The sequence below is a fragment of the Pteronotus mesoamericanus genome, unplaced genomic scaffold, assembly GCF_021234165.1.
Source record: "Pteronotus mesoamericanus isolate MK-2021 breed Mesoamerican mustached bat unplaced genomic scaffold, CSHL_Meso_final contig_101, whole genome shotgun sequence".
NCBI lineage: Eukaryota > Metazoa > Chordata > Mammalia > Chiroptera > Mormoopidae > Pteronotus > Pteronotus mesoamericanus.
The window spans coordinates 1,516,299-1,534,508 of NW_026555001.1; the positions used below are offsets into that span (position 1 = coordinate 1,516,299).

Consider the following 18,210-nt stretch of genomic DNA (forward strand, 5'->3'; position numbering starts at 1 on the left):
TCTAAGCCATGTTCACATCTCCCAACTGTACTGGGTAAAGCAGGCTAGCAAGGGAATATAAATTTCATTGCAAGAAATTTTGACTGGATAGTTCCACTCCAAACAAGTAATCTCAAGAAATTTTTTAGTTCTATGGAAATGCTATCTATAGTAATAACCAACACTGCAACGAACCTGGAAACCTGAATGCCTACCGAATGGAACATAATTAGGCAAAATATCAAACTGAGACTACAAATGATAGTTCTAAAGACTATGTGAGAAAACAGACAAATGTTTGCTAAAAGGAACAGTGATAGAGGTACACTAAAACCATGTAAAAAGATGCCTTCTACTGGCTGAAAATCTGACGATATGTAAAAATTAAAATACTTTATTGTCATGTATTATTATAAACGTAATTTTAAACTTTTATTTAGCATTTTTATACATTAAATCCTTAATACCTTTCTTGATAACAGCTTTTGTTTTGAGATATAATTCACGTATCATACAATTGACCCATTTAAAGTTAACACCATGGTTTTTAGTATATGCAGAGTTGTGCAACCACCTCCACAGTCAATTTTAGAACATTTCATCACCCCCCCAAAAACCCCACCCCTTTACCAGGCATCCCCCAGTTCCCTTCCTCCCAGCCCCAGGCAGTCACTTTCTCACTCTATGGATGTGCCTATTCTGTACATGTCATACAATGGAATCATACAATATGTGGCCTTTTGTGTTTAGTTTCTTTCACTTAGCATAATGTTTTCAAGGCTCACCCATGTTGTAGCACGTACCAGTGCTTCATTCCCTTTTATTGCTGAATAACAATAAATACACTGTGATGGAAAGAGGCTTGGAGAGTTTTCCTTCTACCCTGTTCTGACAAGAATAAATTTTGGTGGTTGAAAGGTGACCTTGGAGGAGCTAAACATCTCATAGTATCTAGGTCCACTGGGTCACAGTTGAGACTTGGGTGTAGGCAGGACAGGCCAGATGGGAGGGGCTGGGATCTGGGGACCAGAAGTCACTAGGGAGCAGAGCTGACTATTGGTGCAGCCCGGTAGAGAGAGTGGGGAGCGAAGGAGGATTTCTCGCACAAGCAGGAGGCGACTGGGCTGCTGGGAGTTGGGGAGGAGGGTGGAAAAGAGGTGCCTACAGGTCACCAGTTGCCTGGGGAGATCCAGCCACAGAAGGAGAAGCCCAAGTGCAGGACTGGGCTCAAGAGCAAGCCCAGGTTACGTGGAAAGCCCTGGCCACTGAGAGGGAGACCAGGGTGTGGACCTCACTGTGGGGTCAGAGTCGCTCCAACTACAGAAAGCCTGGTCAAGGCAGAGTCAGGCTACTCAACCAGGGGTTTGAGGCCACAGAAGGACTGGGCGGACAGAGCTAAGGGAATGCTATCCTCTGAGTCCTGCAAACAGAACCTTGACAGGGAGGGGGTGAGGGTTACAGAAGCCATGCAGCTCAAAGGGCTGGGAGGGAGGGAGCACTTCCACAACTGTCTTAACAACAGGCACCAATGATTATTTGCTGTGCACCAAGTGTAGTAGCTGGTGGGTTGTCATATACTATCTCACTAGTCCTCATAACCACTTGCAAAAAAGGAACATTATTACCCTAATTGTACAGGTGAGAAAATTAAGACTTAAAGAAGTTAAACAATGATACAAGAGAAAATGGCAAAGCAAACTCTGAACCCGAGTCTGACTCCAACGTCAGTGTCTCCAGTTCTGAGGGTGGCAGTGGCAGTATGCTGAGTCCACAGCAGACAGCAGGTCTCGGAGCTCCTGGCCACGGCAAGCCAAGGCGAGGTACTTTACACCCCATGGTGTGTAGAAGCTGGGACCTTGGAGGGTGATGATGGCTAAGGTTTGCATTGCGGTACCATCCTGAACTGGTCAAGAATGTGGTCACACCCACTTTTACACAGGCTTACTTTTCACAGAAACTCCACAAGGCTGGCAGGGGGTGATTAACCCAGCAAATCATATTGGTGCCTTTATCACAATGTGGTTCCGCGGAACTTTAACTCGCCTCTTTGTGGCACTTCAACAAGAACTTCTTACAACTGGCTATTTCCTAGAGCACCAACGTAGATCTCCAAAAAATTAAGATGCCGTGGGCTGGTAGGGTGACTCCCTACACTGTTCACCATTGTTGACCTTCTTTGAATAAAAGCTTGAGGGTAGATTTTTGGGATCTGACAGCCCTTTTCTCCAGGACCTTGCCTCCTCTCCCCTTTGGACAGGTGTTTCAGCTGTATTCACTTTCCCTGAAAGTCCTAGAAAAAGCTGAGCCAGCATGTTCCAGGGTTCTGACTTGGGTCATTTATAAGCCATTTCATTTCCATAAAATTTAAATAAAAAATAGATTCAGGTGATGTAAGACAGAAAACAAATGAGAAGGCAAAGAGGCCAAGTGGCCTTACTGCATAATTAGTCAAAGATGGACTGAGCGTGACTCACGGCCACCAGAGGTCTTATCAAGGGTCTCATGGGCCTGGAGCCCAGTGGTGGCAGGGACTTAAGAGACACAGGGCTCCTCAGGGCTCTTTGTTAAATGCCGGTCCCCTCGCTTGGTATTCAACCAACATCTTAAACCCTGGGAGGACCTCTATCAGGTCCATAATCAATCCCAGCCTTGCAGATGAGGGGTTAATGGCAGCCCTAATCATTAATAAACACAAAACAACTTGTGCATGCAGATTACTGAATCTGCTCCATTTTTTGGTTTATCATCACAGTCACCCAGCACCAGCCTCACAGAGAGGCACAAGTGGCCCTTCGTGTGGAAGAAAATGGGAGAAGCCCTATATCACATGGCCTTCTCACGGGTGCCCAACATTCTACCATGGGCAAGTCATCCTTGCCTCTCAAGAGGCTATATAAAATGGAAGCAAAGAACCCTGGCTTTGGGGGTCACAGGCCTGGATTCTAATTCTGGCTCTTACCAGCAGTACAGTTACATAACCTCTCTTTAAGGGATCTGTAAGGAAAATAGTAATAATAAAAGAAGTATTTGGAAAGTGCTGAGCACAGTGCCTGGCACATAGTATGTGAGAGAATGCACCCGATAGCTGCAGGGGAGGTGTGAAATGATGTAAAATGTGCCAAGACAGTATAATAAATGACAGCTGTGGTTTTGGTTCTTGTGTGATCCTCTTAGGTCCTCCTCTAAAGATGGAAGTATTCCCAGAACATGTCCTTGTCTTAGTGCATTAGTGCATCTGTCATTTCCCTGCCTCATGGGAGGAACCTGTGGCAGGCATAGGCTCAGGGGCAGGGAGGATAGAAGAGGAGCAGGAAATGGAAGAACCATTATTGGAGACAAGGGCACTGAGAGACGTGGCTGGGAACATAAAAACAACTATCTCCACTCTGCATGCATCACAAAATGGTTTTGGTTGTGGGTGGAACTCACCAACCTAAATGTCCAAGGATTTATAAGTGAGGTCATTTGAATGTTTGGGTTTTTTTTACATTGAGGATTAATTTACATAAAGTGGAATGCAAAGATCTTAAGTGTACAAGTTGATGAGTTCTGACAAATGTATATACCAGCGTATCTACCACTCCAACTAAAGCTGTTTTTTATTTACTGGTCCACAGACTTGCATACAGGGCTCACATGCCAAAAACACCCACTGGGGAAGTCACGGTCCTTCCCTACAGCCCTGGAACCTGAAGCGATCCATGGCTTGCAGAACAAAAATGGTGCCAATAGGTTGGAGAACCCATTGAGAACACGGGATTAGAACAGTGAAGCAGAACGGAGAGGGGAACTGAGTCACCAGCTAAGCGATTCTGTCTTTAAAGGCTGTATATCAATGAATCTGGGCAAGAATCTGCATGCAATGGCCCTGTGGGAGTGTCGTGGTGGCTGAGCCCTGGAACTGACTCATGACACCTCGATTGTTTCTACACCTGACTCAGCCATCACCCCACTAACTGTCTTTGAGAAAATCACATCATGGCTTAGTGCCTCAGTCTCCAAACCTTGCAAAACAATGAGTGGGCCAAGCGCTTTTCTGTGTCTTTTTTGGCTCCAGCAACTTAAACAATCCTCTGTTGATGATCTAGACAGGGCAGTTTCACTGCATGGTGACTCTAAATTCCCCCTGGTTTACTTAATACAGACACAGCCTCCCCCACAGCTGTCTGGTGTGTTCTGTGAACTGGGACTCTTGACAAAGAGGATGCAGGAAAGCAGTCACGGGGGCTCACTTACACCAGGATAGTATAACTCGGCTGACACATTTTATACCCTGGTGTCTGGTGAGAACTTTGTATTCCTCTGTCCCCGTCAAAGGCATTTGGGAAAGTGACACTGGAAAACAAGGAAAAAAGGGATCTGGAAAGAAGAAATTCTCATCTCTGTCATTCCAAAGGTTTTGACTATAGGACAACTGGTTCTCTTCTGCAAGGCCTAACTAACCTGCAAGGCCCAGTTCAAATGTCATTTCCTCTTGGGAAGCCCCTCCTAAGCCCTGGCTAGAGGGGGTCATGAACTCCTGTGGCCCTCTCCCTGCACCCCTCGTATGCACATGTACGCTGTACCATAAGTTTGCATATGCAACTCCTGCTTCCTGGTTGAAATGGTTAGGGTCCTTCTACTCTCTCGTAGGCCAGGTAGGTGCTTTGTACATGGTAAGCACAAAGCCTCTATTAAAATGGAGAAATAAACGAACGAATGTCTGTCAGGTTTATGGGAAACTGAATTATGTCCTTTGACAAAGGAATTTACCTCCTACAATATTCAAAAGTAGAAAATTACCTAAAGTGAGCTCTTAAATCCTCCTTAATCTTCATTGATGGGTCCTAGCCCACAAGATGCAATCATTCTCTTTGGCAAAGATGAGTTGTTAATTTAGAAAATACTGTAAAAGCTGAAAGATTATCTGGAATAAATAAAAATTAAAATAGTCATGTGTATTGGCAGAGCAGTTTGGACTATTCTATAAGGAAGGGCAACGTGGTGGTGTCCAACTTCTGGGGAGCGGGCAGGAGAGGAGAGGGGGCTTCAGGGAGCGCAGGCCACTTCCGTTTCACTCCTTACAGCACTCTCTGTGTTGTTCAGTGCTCTCCTCGAAGCACGTATGGTTTTACTTTTAAATCATGTTTAATTAAAACTAAGGTTTACAGAGAGCTTTGACACAGATACACTCATTTAATTACATATGTATTGTAAATATACATGACGCATTATAATGCATTTTATTGTTGAAAAATTGGAATCTCTAAAGAGGTTAAATGACTTGCCCAAGAGTTAATTGCAGAATCAAAAAAAGTGTGCTTATACTACAAAACACAGGAGGAGGGAAATTGGTACTCCATTCACGTTCTAACCCTCCCTATGAGATCACAAGGACCTCAGCATTAGACCAATGTAATTTACTAAGTGCACGCCATGCACCAGTGCCTGCTGTCCCCCTTCCCGAGCGCCATAGGGAGAGTGCACATCACAATGGCTGTGTGGATGGGACACATGTATAAAATATATGAGGGATAACACCCCCCAAAACTAGAATTATCTTCTAGAGGGCGGGCCCCTTGTAGCACAGGCTTCCCCTGCTAGTTGAGGGTTCTAGGAACCCATCTGTACCAGTGTACCAACTGGCATTTTTGTGAGAGGCTGTGTTCAGCTTCAGTGAATTTTTTTTGAACAGCCTTTCAACACCTTTGTCCATTTCACGATGGGTGATTTACAAGCGCACCTGCCCACACCACGCTGAGTGTTCGGCAGTTTTTGAACAAAAACTGCATGACTCCCTTGTCCCACCCTCCCTATTCACATAATCTCATCCTGAGGGACTTTTGTTTGTTTCCCTGATGAAAAAGTCCTCAAAGGGGAACATTTTGCAGATGTGGAAGGAGTGAAACAAAAAACTGCAGAAGCACCAAAAGGCATTAAAATTGATGTGTTCAAAAACTGTTTTGAGCAGTGGAATAAACATCTCGATGGGTGTGTTGCATCAAATGGAAAGTACTCTGAAGGTGAATGAAGTTTAAACATGTAAGAATAAATAGACAATTTTTTAAAAAATAAATTCTGAGGTTTTTTTGGTTCCCCCCTCATACAAGGGACTTGCTCATTTATGCCACCTAAATGGATCCTAGAATGGAAATATTGCCTACATAGTCATCTTCTGCTCATCTGCACAGTTTGGAAGTCATCAACCAAATGATATTATTATCCTGGTCCACATGCACATTTTTTCCAGGCATCTCAGGCTACACCAGATAAGGACTGTCTTTGGCCAGAAATGTTTCTTTAATTGGTGTATTTGGAACTTAACTAGCCCAATGATTCAATCTGTCAACACTTAACAGGTAGAAATAGAATCAATATCTAACTGAATCTGTCTCAGATGAGCACAGGAAGTAAAAAATACTTGTTTTTAATGTCTAGTTTCCATAGACCTCTTTCTAAGCATGAGTGCTCACACTCCATGGACCACGGGCAGGGTGTCATGCCTCAAGAAGTACCACATTCAGAACAGCGATTAGGTTTGGTTTCCAAGAGTCTGCTTTGATAGCTATTTGGAAAGACAGAGGCCACTCAGACAGAACTTCTGGCTAATAGCAGCAGCCTCTTGCCTTGGTGTCCTGTTTTAATCAGTGTAAAAGAGCTAAACCTCCCTGGCAACAAGGGTCTTTTATCGCAGGGAACAAACTCCTCATAATCAGTGGATTTGTAACCTCCTACCTTGAGCCAGCCAGGAAAGGCTGTCATGTCATAAAATCCCAGGGCTCACGTGGACCTTAAAGGTTATCTAGGTTATCAATAACTTTCCATCACGAGACTCCCTCTAGGCTCCTCCAGTGTATGTCGAACTGCTTAATGAGCAGGCTGCTACTCACTTCAGAATACGTAACTCTAGCTCCACAGAGCCCTGGTCCCTCCACAGACAGAACTGTGCTGGCTGAATATGCCCTTCCCTCTCCTTGTTAGTTTAATTACCCATCCTTCAAGCCCCAGCTGAAATCCTGCTCCTTCCTCAAAGTCCCCCCACTGACCCACTCCCTCCTGGCCCTCCTTCCTCTGAATGGCACAGCCCAGCACATTCTAAATGCTTGCCAGTTTGACACAGGTCTGTATGATCTCCAATCCAAATACTAAGTGTCTGAAGGCTGGAGACCATGTCTTTTCCTCTCACCTGACCTCAGGACACCTAATCCACAGAGGACAACGCCGATGGTATCCACCCAATACTTGCTGAACATGCAGAAAATGCCTAAGCTTCGGTGTGCACGTGCCATATGCTCAGGCCTGATCCTGGCCATCTGAACAGGCTAAGTCAGGCAGCAAGTGGCTACTGGCACTCTCCAAGGGATTAGACTTGCTATTACTTCCCCTTCCGATCCAGGGAACATGGGTCCCTGCTCTGGGTTACCACACAGTCATCTGTTTGGCTACGAATAGGTGTCTGTTAAGTTTTCAGTCATTGTAGGTTATTAAGCAAAAGGTGCACATATGTGTTCGAGAGTGTGAAGTGAGTGTGACCGTGGGAGGGAGGGTAGGAGTGAAGGTAGGTGTAGCATGTATGGAGTGAGGCATGTGTCAGTGCAGCATGTGAGTGTGTAAATGTACAAATGCATGCGGTGTATATGGAGTGAGTATGCACAGGTTCAGGGACACGCCCCAGGATGCAGGAACCATCTTTGCTCTTGCTCTGATGGACATGCTCTCTGCTTCTTCCATTTCTTGGACCTACTTGGCTTGACAAAGCCAGAAGCCTTCAAATATTTTTGACTGCAAATACCAGTAAAACGTTTTAAAATGTAGATTTATTTTCTTATAAATTATAAACATGTACTACTAGCAATCCATACATTAATATTAAAGCAAAATCATTTTCTTGTTTCTTAGGTAAGAAAACAAATACAAATGGAAGATCTATTGCTTCCTTCCTATGTCCCAGCAGCTCATGTCGCCTAGCCCAGCCTTCTTGCAAATTCACTTTGGAGGCCACCCCTTTGAACTACAATGGCACCTAACTGGGTTCTCACCCCACTCCTGGATACACAAACACACCCTGCTTGCACTTAAGGACAACCTCCAATAAGTGCATTGCTGATGCCAATTTCTAGGAGCCAATAAGCAAGGGACAAAAGGAAGAAGCCAAGAATATGCAGGCTCGAGTTCTAAAGCATGAAGTCAACCGAGCAAGGAAACTCTGAGATTATATGGGGGGCAGGGTTTGTTCACGTTTCCAGAATGTACCTGCTGGCGGTTCAGGGCCAGCCCAGCATGGGGAGGGGTTGGGTTGTACCACATCTCAGAAACGACAGCAGATTCTCAAAACAATGTACAGTGAGCGTGCCTTGAAAGTACATTAGCTAACTGCTGCTGGAACCACTTACGTAAAACATTTTAATTCATTGCATTTTCTCTTAATGACATGGAATTGAGAAAGTCTCTTTGAAAGCCTTAGTAACCTCATGAAAGAGAGTGCCCAGGCTGCTCTACAGGAGAGTTTGGTATAAAAAGATGACAGGGCAGCAGGGAAGGTCAGCTCCAAAGCCCAGCCACCTGGCCCGAGTAAGGCTTATTAGGGAATGAAGCGGCGGGTCCCGAGGAAGGCAGTGGCACTAGCTTTATACCAGCCTGTCACTATTGGGGTGCTACCAAGATAAACTCTTAAGATGTTTAACTAATAACATTTCACAGTTGTGTCAAATTTCTCTTTCCCCAAACACATCTATATCCATTACTTCACTGCAGACTCACAGTGACTATAGGAATGAAGCTCAGAAGAGCATAATGTATAGAGGTCTGTGCTTGTTTTTACACTTTCCAGGAGATGAAATAACTCAGAGGGTGACAGCCCAGCACCTCCTCCACCCTGGCGGGGCTGCTCTGAGCTGGATTTCACTGGACTGGTGGCTGCAGCCAGCAGGGAATCAGCCTACTGCGCTGGATTCCTGAGTGCTGACCCTGCCACAGAACTCCCGAGGGCAGGGAGCAGAAAGTGCCAGAGTGAGTTACAAATGAGGTGCCCACCATGCCTGACTGGGTGAGAAGACCAGCCTCTGCCCTCAGGGGTTTACAGTCGAGTATCTCACAAATAGGGCCAATGTTTTTGAGACTTGTAAGTAAGCAAGAAAATTGGCTCAATTTTGTAAGTATATACTTTCCCACTTTAAGCAAATTTGTATGTTTGTTCTTTTTGTTCTGAAAGTTGCTGAATAAGGCATGATATTAGTTATCATCAATTAATCAGGAAAAGGAAACACTTAGGCAAAAGAGAAGGGGTCCACAAGTTAGGAAAGAATGCAAATTGGAGGCCAGACAAAGTTTGCTAACTAAATAAACAGCTGCCACAAGGGGCTGGTGGGGGTGAGAATATATGTTGGCGAGAATACAGGGGAGGTAATACATGTTGAAAGAGCCCCAAAAGTTAATCAAGGAAGCAAGGTGGGAAGTTCAAGGACATCTACAGGGCAAGTGGGGAGAGTGCAGGTTCTGATTTGTCCAAGAGAGTCCTAGATAGTGCCTGTTTTCCCAAAGTAACTATGAAGAGTGCTTTCACTCTCATGTGTGTCCTCTCTTGGACGGTAAACTACACATCCACCCTAGTTCTCAAAAGCCCACAAGATGCACTGAATTACTAGACAGCACCTCCTTCAGCCAAGCCATGGACACTGGCTTCTCCATTTGTAAAACCTCTCCAAGGGGTACAAAACCGCCCCCTCAGCTGCCCTGAGAAGGGGGAGCTCCTGTTCTCTCCAGAGCCGATGGTTCCATGGGGAGTAGCAGCTCTTTGTTTCTGGGGCCACACTGGCTCCTCAGAATGCAAGAGAAGTGGAAGGAGGGCAGAGAGAAGAGGGACGACTGAGATTTGGGGGTTGAGGCCTCTAAGTGACATTAACGGCAAGCAAAGCAGAGCTCGCTCTCGCTGGAGAGAGGCCAGTGAGCAGGGAGAGAGGGCCTGGGTGCTCTGCTCCCAGATCCCATGGCCATTGCTAAGCCTCAGGTTCCTCATCTCTAACATAAGGGATAATATCTGCCTTCCAGAGTATTGTGGCCTAGAATGCAATCAATATAAAGTATCAGGCACATAGTAGGCACTTAATAGTGATAGCTGTTGTTGGGATGATGACAGATACCTAAGGGGCATTTTTTTTAAGACCAAAGCACCTATCAGGTTTTAACCCCCCACCTCATACCACTGTGGCTTAGGTCACCCTCAGGCAGAGAGACATAGGAAGTCATGGGTATTCTGCAGGGGCCTCAGTGGCAGTCCAAGGGATGCAGCTACAGCTGGGGCATCAAGAGCATCTGCTACAACCCCCCCATCAGGTATTCTTATTTAAGTACAATTATGCAACTACATACAACTACAAACAAAGGGAACATTTTTAAGGAGTAGGTAAAAAATACATGGATGGAAATTTAATTTTTTTCTCCCCAAAGGGGATCGCCCTGCTCATCCCCTAGGTAGCATGTCATCTCGCTCATAATCTCTGCCCAGAGGACCTATACTAGAGGCCCAAGCATCTGTGGAGTTCAAAATACAAGCACTGGAAGCCTCCCATCCATTCCAGACTCTGGTCTGAGTGCTGGAGATTCAATGCACTGTCCTCGCAAGCTGTTTGCAAACGCCCAGTAATGGTAGCCTGAAATTGTAAGCAGGTCAGGTAGAGCAACAGCTGTGGTCCCTGCCCCTTTTAATAAAGACACACAGTGGTAAGGGACTGTGGGTTGGAGGCAGTCTCCTAAAGTGGGACAAGGTATACCCTACACCCACAGAAAATCCATGGGTCCCTAGAACCACGCCTAACAACTAAAGTTGGATAAGTCCTTAGGATGCTTAACAGTTAAGAAATAATAGCAATAAAAGTTAAATTTAAAAAATAATAGTAATAAGTAATCAAGGATCATGCAAAATATCTGCTATTTCGTGGGAGGGTGCAGGGGCTGCTGGCTGCTGCCTGCGTTCTCTAGCCTTGGTGAAGGAAACACTTGGCTGCCTTTTCTAAATTCGTTTGCCAGGGCCACACGGGGGCGCTCGAGTCAACGAGTCAATGAGTCAACACCTTGGATCTAGGCTTGGGGGTGGAGGGGCCTTTTCTCAGTAAAGTAAGCAGACCATGGACGACCGTGAGTGGAGAGGCGCTACAGCATGATTCGTTACTTGGCCCACTGCCACCAAGGCAGTGACTCAGGCTGATCTGCCTTGGGTGTTTCAAAACTATGTGGGTGTCGGCCCTAAAGGTTTCCCCCCTCACTTTCTAAGCACTTTCCCAGCACCATGGCCTGGGGTGCTGGTTGCTGTTATTACAGGGTGCAGGGTAGGGTGGAGGCCAACTGAACTAATACAATTCACAAAATAACCTCCTAACTTGCCACCAGTGGAGCAGCTGCATAACCCCCAAAGGAGGACCTTGGAGGACAGGAGGCTGGGAGAGAGGGCATTAGCCTGTTCTTCCGTGGATCACCCTGGTGTCCTTGGCATGAAAGGTATGCCTATTCTCAGTGCCTGCCAGCTTCTGTAAAGAATCCAGCCTGAGATGCCGGGCAGCAGGCTGGCTCCAGAACAGAGCAGTGCTGAACTCCTGGAACAGGCGGTCTGCCACACCCACCATTACATATATACATGTTCACGCCCACGGGACAGACCAGGGGCCCAAATAGCCATCATCACCAGGCACGGTGAGCAAGCCTGGGCGCCAGCTCCAGGGCACAGGTGGGCCTGCCATAAAGATCAGGATGAACCCAACAGCACTGATCCAGCAGATAAATTAAGAGAACATGATTTAAATCACCAAATTCTATCACAGAAGAATTCAGTAGGCCGTGATTTTGGGGGGGGCGGGGAGAAGATTTTTGAAATAAAAAATATTTTTATTTTGTTTTCAAACATGGAGGAGAATGCAAATTTTGAAGTATTAATATTATTTTTTTTAACCCTCCACCCCCAAAATAGTACTTGAAAGAAGTTTCTAGATCAAGGCCAGCTTGGCGGGGGGGGGGGGGGGGGGAGGAGGGGTTCCAATTCCCTCTGCTCTTTTGTGATGAATAAACAGTGCTTACTTAATAAAAAGTCAATTAAAGCAGAGAATCATAAGAAAAGACGAATATACTTTAAATATTTTAACAGCATACATTCGAACTTAAAACATTTATCTGAAAATAAATATGTATAACCATTGGCCAGTAACATAAGGCCAAGGTCTATTCTTTATGTATTTTCTTTCATAGATACATTTATGGTTTCTAATTTACATTTCTCTGTGGTGGAGCAAAACCTTAGAGATGTTTATGAAACAAGTTGAATTTAGACTCTTTTTAGAGCTTTATTATCCAACTGTTCCCCAGAACTTTATTGTTTTTTCTCTCACATATAATTCAACAGCAGTTTTATTAGCAGCTCATCTTCATTGACTCTAACACATTCAACTGTTTTCATAGAAAGTTTTCCTTTCGTGCTCATGAGATTAAATCAAAATTACATAATTATAAATAAGAATAGTAAACACAAGTAGTATATTTGATAAATACACTATTACAACAATGGGGACAGAAGTACACAGTATTCGAGAGGACAGGTTGGTACACTATACCTATGAGTTTTCAAGTACACCCTTGGGCATCAGTCAGAGGGAATAGGAGGCAGAGTTAGTTTAGAAAGTCAGTAGAGACAGGTCAAGAGAACATCCCCTAAACTTTGGTGGAAATGTCTGAAAAATCACAGACTCAGCATTTATACTATGGCCAAATTTATTAGTTATAATTTATATGCAACTCTTCAGAAAAAACAAATATGCAGCTTGAGCAAGGAGTGCCAGCAGTGCCCACATCAACTGACCCCGTTACAACTGGCCTGAGCTGGCATGGTTTCACTCCGGCGCTGCCCAGATCCTAGGTTTGCGTCGCAAGCAACCCAGTTTACCTAAGATTAAAAAATGACTTCCCATTGAAAAGGCAGTCACAGCCGGTGAAAGGTGAAGCAATCCAGCTTTTGGAAGTAAAGGTGAGTGAATACCTTTGTGATCTTCGGGTGGGCAGCATTTTCTCTAATCAGAACATAAAAAGTGCTAACTATAAACAAAAATATGAATACATTTGACTACATTCATTAAGAAGAGCCTGTATTTATCAAAATATGTTCTTAAGGAGTGAAAGGCGAGCCACAGGTTAGAAGGTACTTGCAGTTCATATGTTCAACAAAGACTCATATCCAGAAAATATAAAGATGTCCTACAAATCAACAAGAAAAAGGCAGACAATCTAATAGAAAAATGGACAAAAGACTTGAGCAGACACTCCTAAAAATAGGCATCCAAATAGCCAATAATCATATAAAAGGTGCTCGAGAGAAATGCAAAGTTATCAGAAAAATACAAATTAAAATCAGAATAAAACTGAAGGATGCATGGAGAAAGAGAATGTGATATGTACATACAGTGGAATACTTTTCAGCCTTAAAAAGGAAGGAAATTCTGATGCCTGTCATCACCTAGATGAGCCTTGACTACATTACCCTAAGTGAAATAAGCCAGTCACAAAAGGACAAATACTGTACCGGCCTACATACTCTATGAGGCATTTGGAGTAGGCATACTCACAGAAACAGGAAGTAGAATGGTGGCTGCCAGAGGTGAGGGGAGGGGGAAATGGGGAGTTTGTATTTAATGGGTACAGAGTTACATTTTGGAAAAACAAAAAAATATTCTGGAGATAGGTAATGATTGCAAAACAATGTGAATGTACTTAATGCCAGTGAACTGTATACTTAAAAAGATAAATGTGAACGTTATGCATATTTTACCACAGTAAGAAAAAAAATCGCACTGAAACACATCCACCAGAACAGCGGAAAGTGACAGGGCGATGAACAATGCCAAGTTTGGGCAGGGCCGCGGAGCACGGAAACTCTGACACACTGGTGGTGGGGGTATCGGTCAGTCGGCACAGCCGCTTTGGAACACTGTCCACTAAAGCTGAACAGCCGCGACCTCATGACTCAGCAATCCCATTCCCATGTATGCATGTAACACCCCGGTGTGTGTTTGTTCACCAAAAGATGTGAACTAGAATGTTCACAGCAGCATTATTTGCGCTGGTCCCACCCTGGAAACAACCACTGGTAAAATGGATAGGTATATTCCCACAATGGATTATTCTAAAGCAATGAAAATGAACAATCCGCACACAAAAGCATGGGTCAATCTCATAAACACAACGCTGAATGAAAGAAAGCAGGTACAAAAGAGCATATGCCATGTGAATTCATTTATCTAAAGTTCAAAAACAAGTAAAATCATTCTTTGCTCTTAGAAGTGAAGAAGGCCAGAGGAGGGGGATAATGACGAGACAACAGCACAGAAGGAGACGGTCAGGTTCTCGAGTTCATCCAAATGCGGATCCCATGGTGCATTGTACACTGAGGAACCATGCATCATTCGGTGTAAATGTCACTTTAATTTTAAAAAGTTGACAGAAGAACAAAATCAGTCATATGCAACACTGTATGTAATGAAGTATTCAATTACGGAATATTTAAGACGCAAGACGGTGTGTCTTAAATATTCCATAATTGTAACTTAAGCTGTAATGGAACACTGGTGAAGTGAAATAATGCAGGCAGTTTCACCCAGTACAGGTCACCATCAGGGAGTCGTCAGGAGTGGGGACAATTTAGGTTAAGGAGCCGATGGCACCAGAAGGCGTTGTTAGGGCATTGACCACCTCTGTCATTCATCTTGGCATCTAATCACATGGTGCCTTTTTCTGTTATTTAACTGACTGATGAGTGTTTCCCTTAACCGTAAGCCCCTAAACAGGGATTCTGGTGATACTCCTGTAGTATAAATCAGAACCTAGCACAGGGCCAGGCAGGCCACAGACTCAAATTATACACAACACACACACACACACACATAAAACAATACAGCGTAACACTAGAATTATATGACAATGTTATAGCATATTAATTGTGCTATCTAATTCAGGGACTTAGAAATATTAAAATATCTATCCAGGGGCACCTTTACAATAAACAAAGAGTTTGGGTTTTTTTTAAGTTAATTAATTAATTTTTATTGTTTCTTTTTTTTTTTTCCCCATAACAAAGAGCTTGGATTTTGAAGCATGGCAGGTCTTGGGCAAGTCATACAATGTCCCGGGCCTCTGCTTAGCAACCTCACAGTGAGAATATTAGTGACCTCATGGAATCAGTGTGAGGATGAAATAAATTGAGATAAAGCTGAGGACACAGAGGATCAGGGCACAATAATGTGGCCAGCGGCTCACAGGCAAATGTCGTAGTTGTCTTCTCCTAAACTCTGTGGGCACACCTGACCCTAAGGGAAGTGGAACTGGATACTTCTCCATGCTTCCTCTGCTCAAATCTTTCTGAAGTCAGCTCCTAGGGAATTGCACCTCATGCCTTTAAGATCCATTAGCAGGAATCCTTTCTGCAGCCACAAGTTTGTTTGTTTGTTTGTTTTTTCCTATGAGCCAGATGCCTCTTCTTTATTAATTTCATAACTCATGTATTAAGCTCTGTAACTCCGAATAACTTGATATCCCAGTTAGGGCAGGGGTTGGTTATTAAAAACATTGCATATTTCTAAGTACAAATATGTACTTGATGCTACACTTAACTGTTAGAGGCTGCTCACTCAGGTCTCCCTCCATCAAGTCTGCTTCCTCCCTCTAACTCAACACCCACTTCGAGCCTCCTACTGCTGGAGGGGGCAGATGCTGGGAGTTCTCGGTGCTGCTATTATTCTCAGAGGTGACAATGTGGATGTTGGATGGGGAGTCCAAAGACCGAGATTCAGCCCAATTTCTGCCAGGCTGCGCCTGTGAGATGCTGGACCTCTGACCTCCCCTCTGTGAGCTCTGTTCTCTCATCTGAAAAGTAAAGAATCTGCTTTCTTCCTCTTTCAGATGAGTTCAGATTTTTTTTTTTCAATTGCAAATAAAAGACTAAAAGAAGCAGCTTCAGTACACAGGGAGAATTTATTGGAAGGACCCTGGACTGTCTCCTGAACCCCCAGCCACAAGGAGAGTGCAGCAGAGTTGCCCAGGACAGCCCTGCAATGGGAAGTTGTGGAGCTGCCCTCTCATCCCCATGACTCAGCTCTAGGCAGCCGCAAATGTTGGAGTCGCACGAAGACAAACAAACAACAGATGCATTAAGTGGATTCTAGGTGGACTAAGTCATGTGAGTGATAGAGATATATATATATTTCCAGCCACGAGGCAACAGTTCATTGTGGAGTAACTGCAACTGCCATACCCCCAACAGACCAAATATAGCGATTCAAATTGGAGGGTGGGCAGCGAGAGCCTTCCTTGGAGCTGCCTGTGTGGATTTGCCCCGCATCATGGATCAGCAGATGGTCCCTTTCACCCTAGCAAGGGGCAGGGTGGTGTCTGGGGAGGGCTCTGAACTTAGGTTCTGAAGACACACTGTACATTCTTGTAAGGCTCACTACCATGAAAGAGCAGCTAACATGAAACAGTAGGCATTGTCCCGGAGCTACCACTAATGAGCCAGGCCGTGGGTTGGTCAAGTGTTCTGAACACCTTTAAGCCTCAATCTCGTTTTTAAACTGATCAGGAGTACCAGGTCGTCTTCAAATTGCTTATCAACCCATGTGCTTTCCAAACACTGATGCTAACCTTCCTCTATTTCTAAGTCACTCCATAGCATCTAGTTCAGCTATCTTTAGAATCCTCGTGTCCTCATTGTGGGGTGTCACACAAATGGTAATCAGGTGACTGATAAGCTGGATGGATGTGCCAAAGGAGAACAGCATCAGACCTGAATAATAAGAGCAGCGTTCATCTCTCACACCGTATTTTTCAGAAACCATAACATGTCCACTTTGGTTTGTTCACTCATGAATTCACTGAATAATCCATTTATTCAATAAGCAGGTTTTTGGTGATCACCTTGGACCAGGCATTATGCTGGGTATCGGGTGATACCAAGGCCTTGACCTCAGGGTGTTCAGGCACTATTGGAGACGCAGACCCTCAGCACTAATTGCACACAATCCAACACGATAAGGGAGGACTGAGCACATTGTAGGCAGTGAAAGAATCCAGGATAAAGAGTGAATAAAGATGCAAGAGAAGGAGAGGACACAATTGATGGAGCAAGGTCCAGGGGTTAGGGCTGGCGGATGGAGAGGGAGTCGGAAGAAGACAGTATTCCCTTCAGTTTTAAGAAAAATCCCTAAAGTTAAATAATTTTCAGAGCAGAAAGAACCCTCTGATTACCTGAGTCTCCCAAGGGTTTGGATTCGGAGGGAGTCAGAGTGAGAGTTTTCTTTACCAACCCCCGGCTGGTGAACATCCGGCCAGGCCCCCAGACAGCCTCATTCCGCCGTAAGGAGCAGCAGCTTTCTGCATCTTTTCTTTGATTCTCCCTTAGTCTTGGTGTCTGCTGCCCAAATTCAGTCCCATGGGAGGGTGAGTGGGAACTGAACATGGTTAAAAAGCCACAAAATGGAGAGTATGCACAAGAGTAAAATTAGTTATATATGGGCATCTTCCGCTGGGAGAAATCGCTTCCCTGTCACTCTTTCATGTCTCAGGCTAAGGCTTAAGCGCATCGCATTTTTCGCTTTTCCATTCCAATTAGCTGCATATTTTTAGCACGTGTTATATAAGGCTCATCTGCCCAAATTCGTTGGCTGGGGGCCTTTCCTTCCTTTCATTTCAGTGGTAGAGTGACCCGTGTGGTGGGATGACAAGTCTGTAAATAGCCTGCCCGAGGAGGGGCGGATGGAAAGGGAGCTCTTGAGCTGAAGTGAGGGTTTGTATTTGGCACGCCAGAGCTAAATCTATCCCTTCTAAAAGGGGAAAGCAGAAAGAACGCACTATTCCAAACTGAACTGCGACGCGTTAGGAAAGGGCTGCTCCACCTCCAACAGGCACGTGAAGGCAAGAAGCACAACTCAGACAGGTGGAGCTGGGCACCCTCAGAGAGGCCGCTGGATTGCCCCTGAGAGGGGTGCAGAGGTGGCTGACCTCAGGCACAAAATGCCCCGCGGGCGCCGTCAGCTGGAGATTTGTCTAACGCTGGTTTGTACATTACTGTACGGGCTGCAGGCCTTTCTAGGAAGGAAAAAAAAAAAAAAAAGGCCCATCAGCACTGTCAATGGGAGGCAGTAAAAAGCATGAAATGGGAACGAGAAAACCTCGCTCTAGCCCCACCTCTGTCATCAACTCCTGTTATTCTAGGGAAGGCGCTTCACC

General features: G+C 44.8%; 1 protein-coding gene across 2 annotated transcripts in view; it reads right to left on the reverse strand.

Annotated features, from left to right (window-relative positions):
* Window positions 1-18,210, reverse strand: part of PRKCE (protein kinase C epsilon) — a 474,718-nt gene that overhangs the window by 196,164 nt on the left and 260,344 nt on the right. The gene's annotated exons all lie outside the window — the stretch shown is intronic.